The 13578-nt window shown below is 42.6% G+C and overlaps 1 protein-coding gene across 1 annotated transcript in view; it reads right to left on the bottom strand.

Moving 5' to 3' along the window:
• The window catches only part of raraa (retinoic acid receptor, alpha a), a 139558-nt gene extending 126383 nt beyond the window's left edge, over positions 1-13175 (bottom strand). Inside the window, exon 1 of the mRNA XM_080305183.1 lies at positions 12902-13175. The gene's annotated coding sequence lies outside the window, so the exon portion shown is untranslated. The remainder of the gene's footprint in view (positions 1-12901) is intronic.
• Positions 13176-13578: the final 403 nt, after the last annotated feature.

The raw sequence follows: 13578 nt of genomic DNA, 5'->3' as shown, positions 1-13578 counted from the left end.
CCATCCACTTCCAAAGCTCCCCCAAAAAACAAGAGCTGTTTTACTGAGGGACCGCAAAAAATCTGGGCCACTATGTAGGATGTGCAATGCTGGAGTGGTCACTGGAGACAGAGCTTTTTTCTCCCTTTTTGTCTTTTTTAAAATCCAACCAGCTCAGGCAAGGAGCCAGCTCCCAACATTATCAGGTGGATTTTCAAAAGAACAAAAGCTCCTGTGCAATTCTTTACACTGCCAGTGGGGGGGGGGGGGGGGGGGGGAAGCATGAAACAAACAGAAACCCCACGAGTGTGTGTGCATGCACATAAGCCCATTGTCCTTGATATTTCAGTTGAATTGATTTCAGAAGATTATTTCAATGATAATCTCACACTTTCTTCCATTTGCTTATCTCTCCAGCTATGTCCCAAAAATGGCAGGGATTTAGGTGTGTGCGGGTCAAAACTAAAGCTGAGAACACTGGGAGTGGAGCTATCTGTTCAGGCTTTGCATATCTAATCATGAATGTATTTCAGAGGCCACAGGACAAATAATAGATATCTTTGGAAAGATAAATCAGGAGGAGGAAAACATCTCACACTTGACTGCAAACACGGAAAGTGAATAGCTGTGTTGCCTTGGTATCTGTATGGCGGTCAAGCAGTATTGGAGAGAAAAATGTTGCCTGAGCAGATAAAGGCTATCCACAGGGTTTCAGGGGCAGCTAGAAGACAGCGGGAAGGAGGAGGATGATGGGTGACAGGGCAAAGGCTTGACCTCATGGGGTCAATAGGTGATAAGTAACATTTATCATACTTACCCAAGCTGCTAAATGAAAAACCAGGCAGCTTCTCTTCTTCACATTTCAATGCCCTAACTCCAATGAAGCTCACACTACTGGCAACCAGATGCCCTGTGTTTATGACAGAGACAAATCCTGGAATCCCTAAGTGGAAAAACATGCCATGCTGGCACACAGTAGCGCCACTGAAACATTACATCACTCTGACGATTTAATGAGCACAGCCTGGATCAGATCAGAAGTTTAAATACCTGCCAAAGCTAATATAAAAGCTTGTATTTCACGCTTCATGAGAGAAGCTGAAAAACAAGCTTCATTTGATAGGACAACAATGGTTTCCACGATGAAGGGCTTGTGGTTGAGGGGGAAGCAAGGATCGCTGTCTAAGTCCTGAACGCAGGGAATCCATGGAGCCACAACTCAACCACAATGACATTCACATGGAGAAAAATGACAAAGAAGCAATTGAGTGTTGGACTAGATTTGGCACAGACCTATCAGATAGCACCCCACCCCCAGGGGGCTCCTCGACAGTGGCTCTCTGAAGGATCACGGCAGCTTGGTATTGTTTTGGTGCTCTGGACAAGTGGACAACAGTTGTAGTGGGTACCCTGGGCCATAGGCCAACCGAGAACGAAGACAACGTTGTGCAAATGGACAATTAGGGCACACTCACGCAACGGGCATTCATCAAGTGGAGATGACAGCTAATTTCAGGATTAAAACAAACATGGCCTTCTTGTTGGCCATTTCATAACTTGTGCATGGGCAGAGCATCTACAATGAGGCTACTGGAAGAGAAATGCACATTGAAAATACAAGTTAGGGATGGTGGTTCATTTTCATAGACCGCAAAGCCAACGCACAGCAATTTTCATACGCTAACACAAACTACATCTTGTCAACTGCAACACTTTCTTCATAAAAGCTGTCGAGCGTTTCAACTTTAAAGTAAGGAGACATTTCCAGGATTTCTCCATCATCCGATCATTTTAACTTTGTAAAAATACATAATGTGACATACAAGCGTCTTTCTGCTGTTGCTGTTCTGCCAGTATCTCGCATGCTAGAAGATGTGGATCCATATTTTTAAACAGTGGTGTGTTGAGTGTGTGTGTGCCCTAAAGTGAGTGACAGATATCCCATCAGGCTCAGGGAGACATCCTTTTTGCTAGAGTGGGAAAAGCAAAAACGTGTCCTAACAAATGTTTTGTTCTTATCGCAAATTAGAAACAGGGATCCAAATCAATAGTCCTTTTTTCCCCCTCAGGTAACTGAAGAACTCACAAAAGACGCACAACAGAAACAAGAGTCAGCTGCAATCATTCATGCCTATCAGTTAATGTGACTGCATGCAGCTCAGGCTAGTGCTCTGTTTAAAGTGATGTCTAAATACTACAAGAGATTGCTGTTAGACAAAGCTGACGTTCAGGAGACCTTTGATTAATGCAAAAGAGTGCATGTCTACAAGGGATGAAGAGAAACCAAAACGATAATTACTGTTATCTTTATACAGGGTTCTTCCTCCAAAAGAGGAATTTTTAGTTCCTCCCAAAAAGGTTTTAGAGTCAGAGAGAGAGAAAAATGACCCCATTGTCATATACAATTTTCAACGAGGTTGACTTTGAAACTCCATTCTGAGTCTAACAAAAACTACACAACGTAAACCCATTTTTCACTTTTCCTAACACTTGCAGCAGTGCACACCCGTTTCTACTTTGTCAGCAATTGAGCTGCTGACCTGCCAACTGAAGACAAAATTATATATACATTCTACTGTCTCCACTATAATTTAGCAATTTCTTTAAACGGTTATGTTAATTAATCAAGTTAAACAGCCAAACGTTAAGTGTCAAAAACAGAGAAAAGTGAAAAGGCAGTCTTCTCACATGTGCAAAGGTGTGACAACGGGCAGAGTTCCAGGTGTTCTGCAAGTAGTTTTCTCATCATTTCTCACATTCTTGCTTTCCACCACTGTCCATATTCGCTGTTGAACTTTAACAGTCACTTCTGTGCCGACAGTGATGGTTTGACAGTGAACAGTTTGCGCTCTCCTTCTGACTCTTTTCCTCAAACTCACAGTCTGAGCGGTTTTATTTCTCCACAGCCAGCCTTTTACATATCAAGATAGGAAAAGCCACAGTGTTACTATTAATGATAACTTCAAGAGTCCCAGCAGGGTATACCAGTGAGCCATCATACACGATGTCATTACCCTGTAACTGGCAAATGCAAATGGGATGCAGATATTAAGTGTGTTTGTGTAAATGGCACATGATGAAATTTGTGTAAGACTTCCACATGAAAAGACAACTGCAATATCCCTTTTTATGAGGTCAAACAAAGCAATCTTTGAGTCAAGTCTAGCTCATGATTCGAGTCCTTGAGTGTGGCAACAATCATTTTGTTGACATCTGAAGCTAGTGTTTGCTGCAGGGGTCTTAGGTTAGCAGCTAGAAATACATAACATCACAAGGTATCAGCAGGAACCATTCAACACCAACGTCCCTGGGTTCTTTTGCAATTTTTCTTTCTCGACTCTGTGGATCCTTTTTATGTATTAACAACAGCATCCTGTTGTGCCTGGATTTGCCCCCACTCTTTTGGATTTTACATATTTGTCTCTTTGTGGAACATTTATCAATAAACAGACTTGTTGTTATTAAGAGGTGCCGCTTGGATGGGGGGAAAAAACATAGTATTGCACTAGAAAGATTCACGGTTATCAGTGATGTAGTTAGGGCTGCTCGATTATGGCAAAAATGATAATCACGATTATTTTCACTGAAATTGAGATCACGATTATTTGACGATATTTATTTAACCCTTTAAGACCTACTATAGAACCAAGTCCACCAGAGCTTTTTTTTTTTTTTTTTTTTTTTTACATGCTGTAGTGCCATTTGTGGGAGCATTTCAAGTTGCTATACAACTGTTATAGCCCATATTTTACTAATATGTATGCATTAAGTCCATAGTAACTACATTAATTGCAAAAAAGTGCAATAAACTACAAAAAAAATTGAAAATCGCTTTTGTTTTGTTTACATATATTTCTACTTGGAGAAATTTAAATACAAAATAAGTTGCAAAAAATAGTTTACAACAACAGGAAATTTATTTTGAGTGTCTTCATAGTTTTATTTTGGAGATACAGCAATTTTTATATACTGCAGGAAAAACAAAAAACAATCCTATGATGCAAATTTGCAAAGAAAACAGCATGTGCATCATTTCACTGTGGGAAGTGTTACGAACAGCTGATAGGAACGGCGAAGCGTGTTTCTGGAATATTATGTTTTTGTTCCTGCAAGCGCTTTTTATGCAATTTTTGCAAAGCTATATGTGGAAGGAAACCGTGACCGAGGACAAGCTGATGGCATCAGATGTAAGTACAACTCCTCCGGTTTCATATGCAAAACAAATTATTGCGCTAGCTTACACGGTTCAGGTTCTACAGGGATTTAAAAATAGTTACGCAAAACGGAGCTTACTGCTCTGACCGGCTTTAAAGGGTTAACAATGACTTTAAAAAAATAATATAAAATAGTGTGCAACACCACTGAAGTTTTTTTTTAAACTCTCTTTTCAACCAACGGCAGTCACTCTCCTCTCCAAATAACTTCTGCTTAGCTTTCCGAGCTTCCCTCGGGTCCTCTTAATCAGCGGTCTCCAACCTTTTTTGCGCCACGGACCGGTTTATGCCCGACAATATTTTCACGGACCGGCCTTTAAGGTGTCGCGGATAAATGAGGGAGGGGCTAATAATCGGCTCAGTCATTTTTAATGATCGTTGAAAGCCCAGATCGTAATCGTGATTAAAATTCGATTAATTGAGCAGCCCTAGATGTAGTAATGCTTTAATTTACAAATAACCTAATCCAGGAATAAAACACACACAACTCAAAAAATAGTTTGTGAGTGTATCAAACCTAAAGCATTCTAAGTTTGTTGCAGAGTTATCTGTGGGATGAAGAATGAGGCCATTTTTTAAAATATGCTAAATCTCACCAATCCATTGCCCTCCTTAATTTTCTAAAGCAGGGGTGGGACTGTTGTGGAGGGCCACAACAATAATTTTACAAGCAGAATTAAATCCAGCTTATTTGTGCAGCAGTCCACAACAGTCCCAGTTTCTCACATGACCCTCTTGGGGAAACTAATTGCCCACCTCTGCTCTAAACACCACAGGGCACTGCAGTAAAGTGTCTTCATAATGTAGTGGTTTACACAATCACGATGCAAACGAAAGCCCGGTGGTTTGATTCCGGGAGGGGACATAAATCCCTCTGGGGTTGCGTCAGGAAGGGCATCTGGCGTAAAAATGTGCCAAATCAAACATGCGGAGCGCCCCGCTGTGGCGATCCCTCGTGAATAAGGGAACAGCCAAAAGTAGCTTTCTTTATCAGGGCGTTGCAGTGAGTGAACCAAAGGAGTGTTACCAAATAAAGCGTGAAGTATTAACAAAAGCCCCTTTTGGATATCAGCTAGAATTACAGCCTCACACTTGAATGCCTCTGGCAACCAAGTCAAGCTGCGGTTTAGAATCATCCCTGCTTCTGCTATAAGGGCACCGAATAACATTTAATGAACATTTGGTTATAAAACGTCATCGGTCCCTCCGTTTCCTCTGGGCATTTGAGTGATTTACTAGTTACTACTAAGCACATGACTTAGAAAATTGTGAAAAACATTTGAGGTCACAGTGAACTTGAACTTTGACCACCAAACACTAATCAGTTTATTCTTGAGACCAAGTAGATGTTTACGCCAGATGTAATTGCAATTATTGAAATAACAAGAATGACAGGGATGGGATGGGAGGTCAGAGCGACTTTCCCTTTAAAAAAATAAAAATCAAACAGAGTTTTTGTGCTAAATTTGAAGAAATTCCCTCAAGATTCTCATAAGATCTTACAAGCACAAGAATGTAACTAGTGGGCGATGAGTAAATATACTCTCACCATAACAAAAGAGTGTTTGAACGTGGAACGCACCTCTAAAAAGGTCAACAGTTGGCTAAAACCTGCACTCAAACCTCAGTATGTCTACATCCTGTTCAGACCTCCATGCCACAAGAAGCATGCATGTCACAATGCAAAGCAAAGGCACCAAACTATAAAGTTCGGGTCCAAACAGATGTGGATGAATTCAATGATAAAAGTCAGCGTATGAATTGGCAACAAAATTGAGCAGGCAGTGACAGATTACGAATACGTACAAATGTGAGGTTCTGTGGATATCACTCTGAAACATGAAGAAGAGTGATGCAGAGAAGCCTGCTGGAACAGAGTCAACACACTTTACACGCACAAGGCCTGGAAACAACACGCTTGGGGCTTCCACCTTCATTGAGATGAAAATGGACCTCCTCGAGAGGAAATAAAGCCATTTTTAACTCCCCCCCCCTCGCTTCGAGTCGGCCTCCCATAATATGCCCAGTCAATGGACTGTGGGTCTATTCAACTGCAGGCAGCCCACAGCACAGCCATAAATAATGTAGGGCAGCTCACATGAAACCCTAATCACCATTGTGCTGTCACCCAACAGAGAAGATTGCTTGTTTAATTTACTGCACCGCATCTGTCTCAGTTCTGCCCAATTTAGTTTCAGAGTTTCAGCGGGCAAGTACTCCAAATATTTATCAATATGCTTTTCACACAATGCCAAATCAATAAAAAACAAACAAATAAATAAATAGTAATGTGTAATTACGTCCGGCTGTGTTTGTCAAAATTCTTTTGGTGGGGTGGGGGGGGGTGTTTGTTTGTGCTCTTTGGGGTGATGATGTGCGTTTTTGTCCTGAACAACAAACCAAAAAAACCCCAAAACTGCATCTTGTGTAACAACAAAGGCTGGCTGAGAAAAAGCCATCAACACTCAATAACCAGAGCTCATTACTGGCAATATACAACATACTTCATTACATTACTATTCCATTAGCATGCTCCCATTTGCATATTCCAGTCACCTCCTTACCGAGGCAGTTGATCATAAATGGCAGCCATATGCTGTGTGGTGCGCCATATTACAGAATTATTACTGCGACACAAAAAGCAAAAAAAAAAAGTGAATTATGTTGACATGAAATGAAGTACAAAACCAATCAAAAGGATCCGCCGTTAACGATAGCGTCTCGCAGTCTCATTGGCTGAAAGTGTATCATTTCAGGCCACAGGTTATGGTGCCTCGGTAAAAAAAGAAAAAGAAATCTGCAAACCTGACAGCCTAGTTTAACAGACAGGGTGCATTTCTGCTACACCTCCTTTAGTTGTACTGTACATCAAGTTTGTTCATGTCTAAACTGCCAAAATAAACATTGTTTTGCTGTTTTTATTGGAAAAATTGATTGGGGCACAACAAAGCTACAGAAAAGTAAATGTAATTGGTTTTAAAAATTCTTTTCTACATTCTTTTTGGGTATTTCTGGCTTTCCATCACCTTCTCCAGCTGCAAACGCAGAAATCCTGTCATCTAATGGGCTCTGTGCTGCAACGTTCCAGCACGACGATGATTTGGTGTGATGGCTCTTCATCGGGGCTGGCTGCATTGAGATGACAGACCAGGGAGACAGAATAAGTAGCAGCGGCTCACTAGCTTCACAGACTCGGCGGGCACAAGCCAAGACAGCAGAGCAGTACGATAACGATGCTATGTGCCGAGCCACTTACAGGAGCTGCCTATTCGTGCTAGCAGCAGCGAGCGCGGTATCATCTTGTTCAGGACCATTATCTCACCACCGCTCTGTTCTCCTCACACTGATAAATGTGGCCTATAGCAACTTGAGCTAATGTGCAAGCAGCTGCAACCACGGCATCTGGGTAATACACTGTTGACGGCCACATACGCCCACACAGGAGGCACAATAGAGAGGATTTGTTCCACTAAAATCAGTGTGAAGATGCCTTGGTTTGTGCAGTGGTTTAACATTAGCCAATGCTACTTCTCGGGAAGGACGCGGGAGCTGTCAACCGCCTCACTTAGAGAGACGTTTGTTTGTTTGTTTTTTTTAAATGGGGAGCAGACCAGCCAAACGTTATCCTCCAAGTAAGAACTAAAATATCAGTGTAACAAATCAAGGCAGAAGATGAGACTAAATCTGCATTTTCTCTTACACACCTTTTTGGAAATATTTAACTAACAAATACATTCAAATTACATCGGTGTCAGCAAAGTGGACATGAAAACTGAATGCTATGACTGACTGCACATTCACACTTGGCACAGAGAAATACGCATATTATCAAGAAGCACTTAAGGACAGATTGGTCGGTCAGACATCTGTGCAAGTGACACTGGCTATCTAGCTAGCTGTCTGACTCATGACAGCAGAAGGTTAACTTGGCAGCTCAGCTGTACAGCGTAGCTCTAAAAGGAATATTAACAGCATGTCCCTCAGTGCTGACGGAGAGAGAAAGAAAAAGCAGAGAAAAAGGAGAGATGGAGAAAACGCAAGGAGCAAAAGGGGTGGGTGTGCAAATCCAATTTCCAGTGACGGTGCGTTCAGGATCACCGTTTCGCTAAAAGAACATATCATCTGTCAAAGTTAATGGCAGTGTCCTCGGGAAAATGAAGGAAAATAGAATGAAGACCGTTCATTAAGAAGGTGGGGGACGGGGGTGTGTCGAAGCCATCGGTCTGCTCCGCCGTCTCCGCGGGAAAATAAATATATACCCGAGCTATTATTTGTGCATTTAGAAGGTGGCAGTGCAGTCGCAATCAAGAGCCAGTTCACATGCAGAGGTAATATTAGTGCAGGAGCAGTCTGCGGGCTCAAACACCGAGCTATCGCTGGGAATGAAGAGGTCGCCCGGGCTGCCTGGGAGGACGGTTGGCAGGCTAGCTAACAGGCCCAGCCAGGCTGTCTCTCACTCAGAACTGTGGATGTACTCAGTGGAAGCAATTGATACCATTGTTTTATGGAGAGGAGGGTGGAGGGGGATTAAGAAGCAACAATAGGTCTCTTTCACTGGAAATGTCAGCCGTCACGCTGGGGGACTGTCCGACTGGGCAGAGACACTTCTGCAAAAAGCCAAGGTACAAAATGAGTGTGGAAAATAGTATGAAATTTTGTGACAAGTGCAATGAAACACTGCGACACAGGCCAGAAACATCCACATGCCAGCTGGTAGAAATGCAATCTCAAACATGCAAAATAAGCTGTGGGAAACTTTACAACAAAGATCAGTCAAGCCATGTCAACCATAAATACAACCCCCTCAGTGTAGTATTATTTTATGTGATCTTGAAGTGGGGAAGGGGATCAGCGCTTCAATTCTGCAGTAAAACATCAATGGTTTCAAGGTCTATCAAAACAATGTGCAGCTCGAAACAGATTCTAAATCAATAACCTGGATAATAGGTTATATGGGTCTTTAGCTCAGCCTCATTAGGAAAAAAAGGAGACAATCGTGGCCTCATTCTTCAGGCAAATTAACATAGCGAGGAACCTAAAATAACAACCGATGATCCATTCTGGGACGTTTTATTAAGAGACTATACAACAGAGAGACACAAAGTTCTTTCTCTGAGTGCTTTGATAACCCAGCTGGCCTTGGACCTCTTTGAAAATGTTGCTCCGAAGGGTTGAGGTGAATATAAAGAACAAATGGAAGCGAGGCAGCCTGCCGCTTTAAGACTGAGATGATACCAAGTTATTCTACCACTCTGACCTAATTGCTCTCTTGCTCTCCCAACATGAACACTGGGAGCTGTGCACTCTGACACGTAAAGATTATTTAATACCATCAAAGCCATTAAAAAAAGGAATAAAAGGAAGGCAGCATAAAAAGGAAGGGGGAGTTAACCCTCACGTGACTGGCAGCACCAGGCACGCTAGTTTGCTATGTGGAGAGCTACAGAATTGGAATCAGTATGCAAAAGCAGGCCTGTCTAACTGCCGCCGGCCAACATGAGCGGAGCTCCCACATCACAGCGGCTCCACTCCCCCTCCAAAAAAAAAAAAAAAAATAATCCCACTCGGCTTCAGCTACACTCTCCTCCCACCCTTCTTCTCTCCTGCTTTTCCCACACTCGCCCCAGTCCCAAAGGCAACGACTACGTCATTGGGCACCACAGAAAAACCACAGTAATATCCTAATTTATTTCTACTTATTCTGACAGACCGTGGGCCCGTTTCATTTGGGTCAAGGCTGGTTTTATTAGTGTAAAGCCACACTGTGCGGTTCCACTGGACTCCATTTGTAGAAGCATGTTTGCTGCTTACTACTCTTTACGGCAGCATCAGTAGTCAAACACCTGTGCACACCAAATAGATTCTAAGAAATAAAAGACAAAAAAAGAAACAAACCCCAATCTTCACATCAGTTTTTCCTATTTACAGCAAGTCGAACTCTTATTTCTGCTGTGTGGTTTTCACTAACAAAACATCTAGCAATCAAAATCTGACAGGGCGTTGGTGCGACTGGGGTAGAGGTGTTTACCATTCAAAAAGCACTGGGTGACACCTCTAGTTGCAGTGAACTTGGTTCATCTGTCAGCACATGCTGACTTCGTACTGTACAGTCATAACCTCGTGAGTCAGCCTGGCACATCATCGACAGGGTAGCAGGCTACTGTGGCCAGCAAGACTACTACAATCAAAGCACCTGACAGACGCCATCCTTATAACGGTAAAAGAAGAAAAGAAAAACATACTTAAGTCCAAAAGGAGGTCACTAAAAATGCATTAATTCAATACACAAGCCTTATTATAGTGATATAATATTACACCACATATACATATTAGTATATAAATGTGTGAATTGTGCAAAAAAAAAAAAAGAAAACCCCAAAAACTAAAACAAACCTTCAAATAAATTCCTCTCATCAAGAACAATCCAAACAACCGTTAATAACTCACCACGTATCATCTGCTGAATTCACTAGTTCCATGTATGATGAGAAAAACTGTCATCACATGTAACCAAACTCATAGAGCAAGGAGCTACTGACTCACCACTGCCATGCCAAACCAACAACAACAAAAAGAGAGAGAGAGAGACAAAAAAACCCTTTCTAGTGTTTGAGTTGAGTCTACAAACTATAGAGGAAGCAGAGGGACATGCCGAGGGCGTGGGGGAGGTGAGGTGGCAAACTGAGTGTGCCACTGCCTCTGCTGACATGATGATACATTTAGGGCACACGAGGCCTTTGACTGGCACGGTTCACACGAGAAGAGTCGCTGCTTTCCGCCAACACTTGTCACAGAAGTTCTGACTGCATCACAGAAACCACTCCTGTCACTTTTTTTACTAACAAATGCGACAGTGGGCAGTATGACTAGGTCTTTAGATCTTTAATAGACCTTCTGAGAACAAAAAAAAAAAAAACCCAAAAAAAAACAACCTTTAAAATCTTACTAGCATGAAAATGGCGTGTGACTGCAGGAAACCCTTTCTCTGAACCTCGCTCAATTAAAACACTACTATGAGATCTGCTCGCGAGTGCCAGTATCATGCCTTTCATATAACCCCGCAGCTTATCGGGAACTGTATTTTTAGAACACAATGATGAGCATGCGTGACATCAGATCAGGTACCACAAGATGGCTAGACAGCAAACACAACAATTTTATGCAAAATGTCTGAAGGTTATTATCAAAAATTTTCATCAGAGTGACAGCTTACTGGGTAGGAAAGAATAATCTTGTATTCAGGCCAAGCCTTGCCAAACCGTGGTGAGGGCACAGCATTTAACTGTGAATCACACCAAGACGGGAGGTGACAGGGTGGGAAAACCCTCAAACACCCCAGATTTCCCAGTGAGTGACTCTTCCCCTAATGCATCTTGCTCTGAATGTCACAGACTGTCACAGGAAAGGTCGGGTATCTTTTTTCCTTTCAGTGCCACCCTGCGATCGCTTCCCCCTGAAAACAATCAGTCTGCCCTGCTCTGCAGCCAGCAGAGAAGATCTAGAGAGTCATAGCTTAAATAAATAAATCACTCAACAAATCCTACACAGGAAATGAGGGTTCATTCAAACACAGGGAAACATCTCTACAAAGTACCGCTATCAACAGAGGGTACAGAACACTGTAATCTGTGGTTTATAAGACAACATTTTACAAGACAACACTGCAGGATTTTGATGCTGCAGGGTATACTTAAAGACTCCTGACATTTAATTTGAGGTGATGCAGACGCCTTAAATCGCCACATTATCTTGACAGCAGATAATCGAGAGTGTTAACAAATTGGGGGAGATATCTGTCAGTTTGCCAATGTACCTTAAGGCTATAAAGAAAAGCAACAGAAAAAAAGCATGTGGCTGTTTTTGTTACAGTACTTTTTCCCCCCCTTCTCGGGTCAGCAGGTATGCAGCTCAGTTTCAGAGCACCTTGAAAGTATTGCAAGCAGTGGCTGGTGCCTCTAGTCTGCACACCGAGGAAGTGGCTCGGTATTAATTATGCACTGGAGCAAAGTTTACCTCCAGCCTGAAGTAGCCCACAGCCAAACAATGGTGAGCGAAATGTGCATAACGCACCATGTGAAATGAAATACTATCTCCCCACATTCCGCTGTCCCGACGCTGCCAAAAACACTAGCTTTTCTCTGAGAGGGTAACAGAGACATCCAGACACACATTACAGGGTTTTCCCCTCCTCCTCTTTTAATCCGTAAATCCCCACTTTCTCAACAGCCAAGCTAGGTGGACACCGAAACGGCTCTGCTAATTAAGTAAAGGAAGCTGTCAGCACTTAAATGTGACCCGGTGTCTTTCCAACCTCCACCTAGGCAAAGACGCGTTAGCTCTGACATGCTAGCCGACCTAAGAAGCGTCGGATTCGCACACTATAACGTCGCTCGGTTAAACACACCTATGGTTTATTTTTTATTTTTTTTGCTTAATTGGCCATGAGAACGCCAACTTGACAGGGAGTTTTATGGTCAGGCTGTCCAGTACGCTTCTGACAATGAACGGCGTTAAAACAAACAAACAAACAAAAAACTGTCACACCCGTGCATTTAATGACCGTGCCGACTCGTGACGCGTTCAAAGTCCTCCAGGTGTAAAGCGGACAGGTTACTACGGTGCCTGGCTAACCCCCCGAAGGAGACCCGAGAGCTGGACACATGCTGTCAAATGTTGTCTAGCTGTCAATGACAAGTGTATGGTAATACCTGGGACCTGTTGACTCCTCCTCCTGCCGCTGCTGCTCGCCTCGGACTGCTGCTGGAAGTTCAGTCGCGCCGCTGTATTTCTAACGCGGGTTGTACTCTCTTTTTTCTTTTCTTTTCTTTTTTTTTGAAAGTTTTCCGCCGACTTCTCAAAATCTCCAAAAAACGGTGGCCCTCACGAGCGCTGAGTGAGTTAACCCCCACCGGGCAAACAGCGGGTAAGAAGTCGGCGAGTGGCGTTTAGAGAGCAAGCAAGTTCGAAACGACGTTCGCAGAAGCAACCATGGCAGTTACGTTCTCTGGCTGTGAAATCCAACACCACCCCTGACCCCGCCCCCTTTCTCTTATGGGGCCTGTCATCGAAAAAGTGGATGTCCTGTTTCTCTCCAGATGTGCTCCGCGCGCTGCTGCAACCAAGCGAGGCAACAAGAAGGAGCACTCACTTTGTTTTGGTTGCATTTTTAATGCGTTTCTTGCAGCTCGTTTATGCTCCATTAAAAATAAATAAAAACACAGTTTTCTATCATTCTCTGTATCTAAACAATGAAACCAAGCACACAGTACAGACATTAATTTTTATTATATATATATTTTATTTACTTTTTTTTTTTTTTGACAAAACAGCTTCAACTTAAAATGATTTCGACACTTTAAAAAATTCAGTGATGTTATTAACTCCA

This window comes from Astatotilapia calliptera, chromosome 8 (assembly GCF_964374335.1).
Source record: "Astatotilapia calliptera chromosome 8, fAstCal68.1, whole genome shotgun sequence".
Taxonomy (NCBI): domain Eukaryota; kingdom Metazoa; phylum Chordata; class Actinopteri; order Cichliformes; family Cichlidae; genus Astatotilapia; species Astatotilapia calliptera.
Note: the sequence above shows the minus strand (reverse complement) of the source record. Positions and strands in the feature narration are given on the sequence as shown.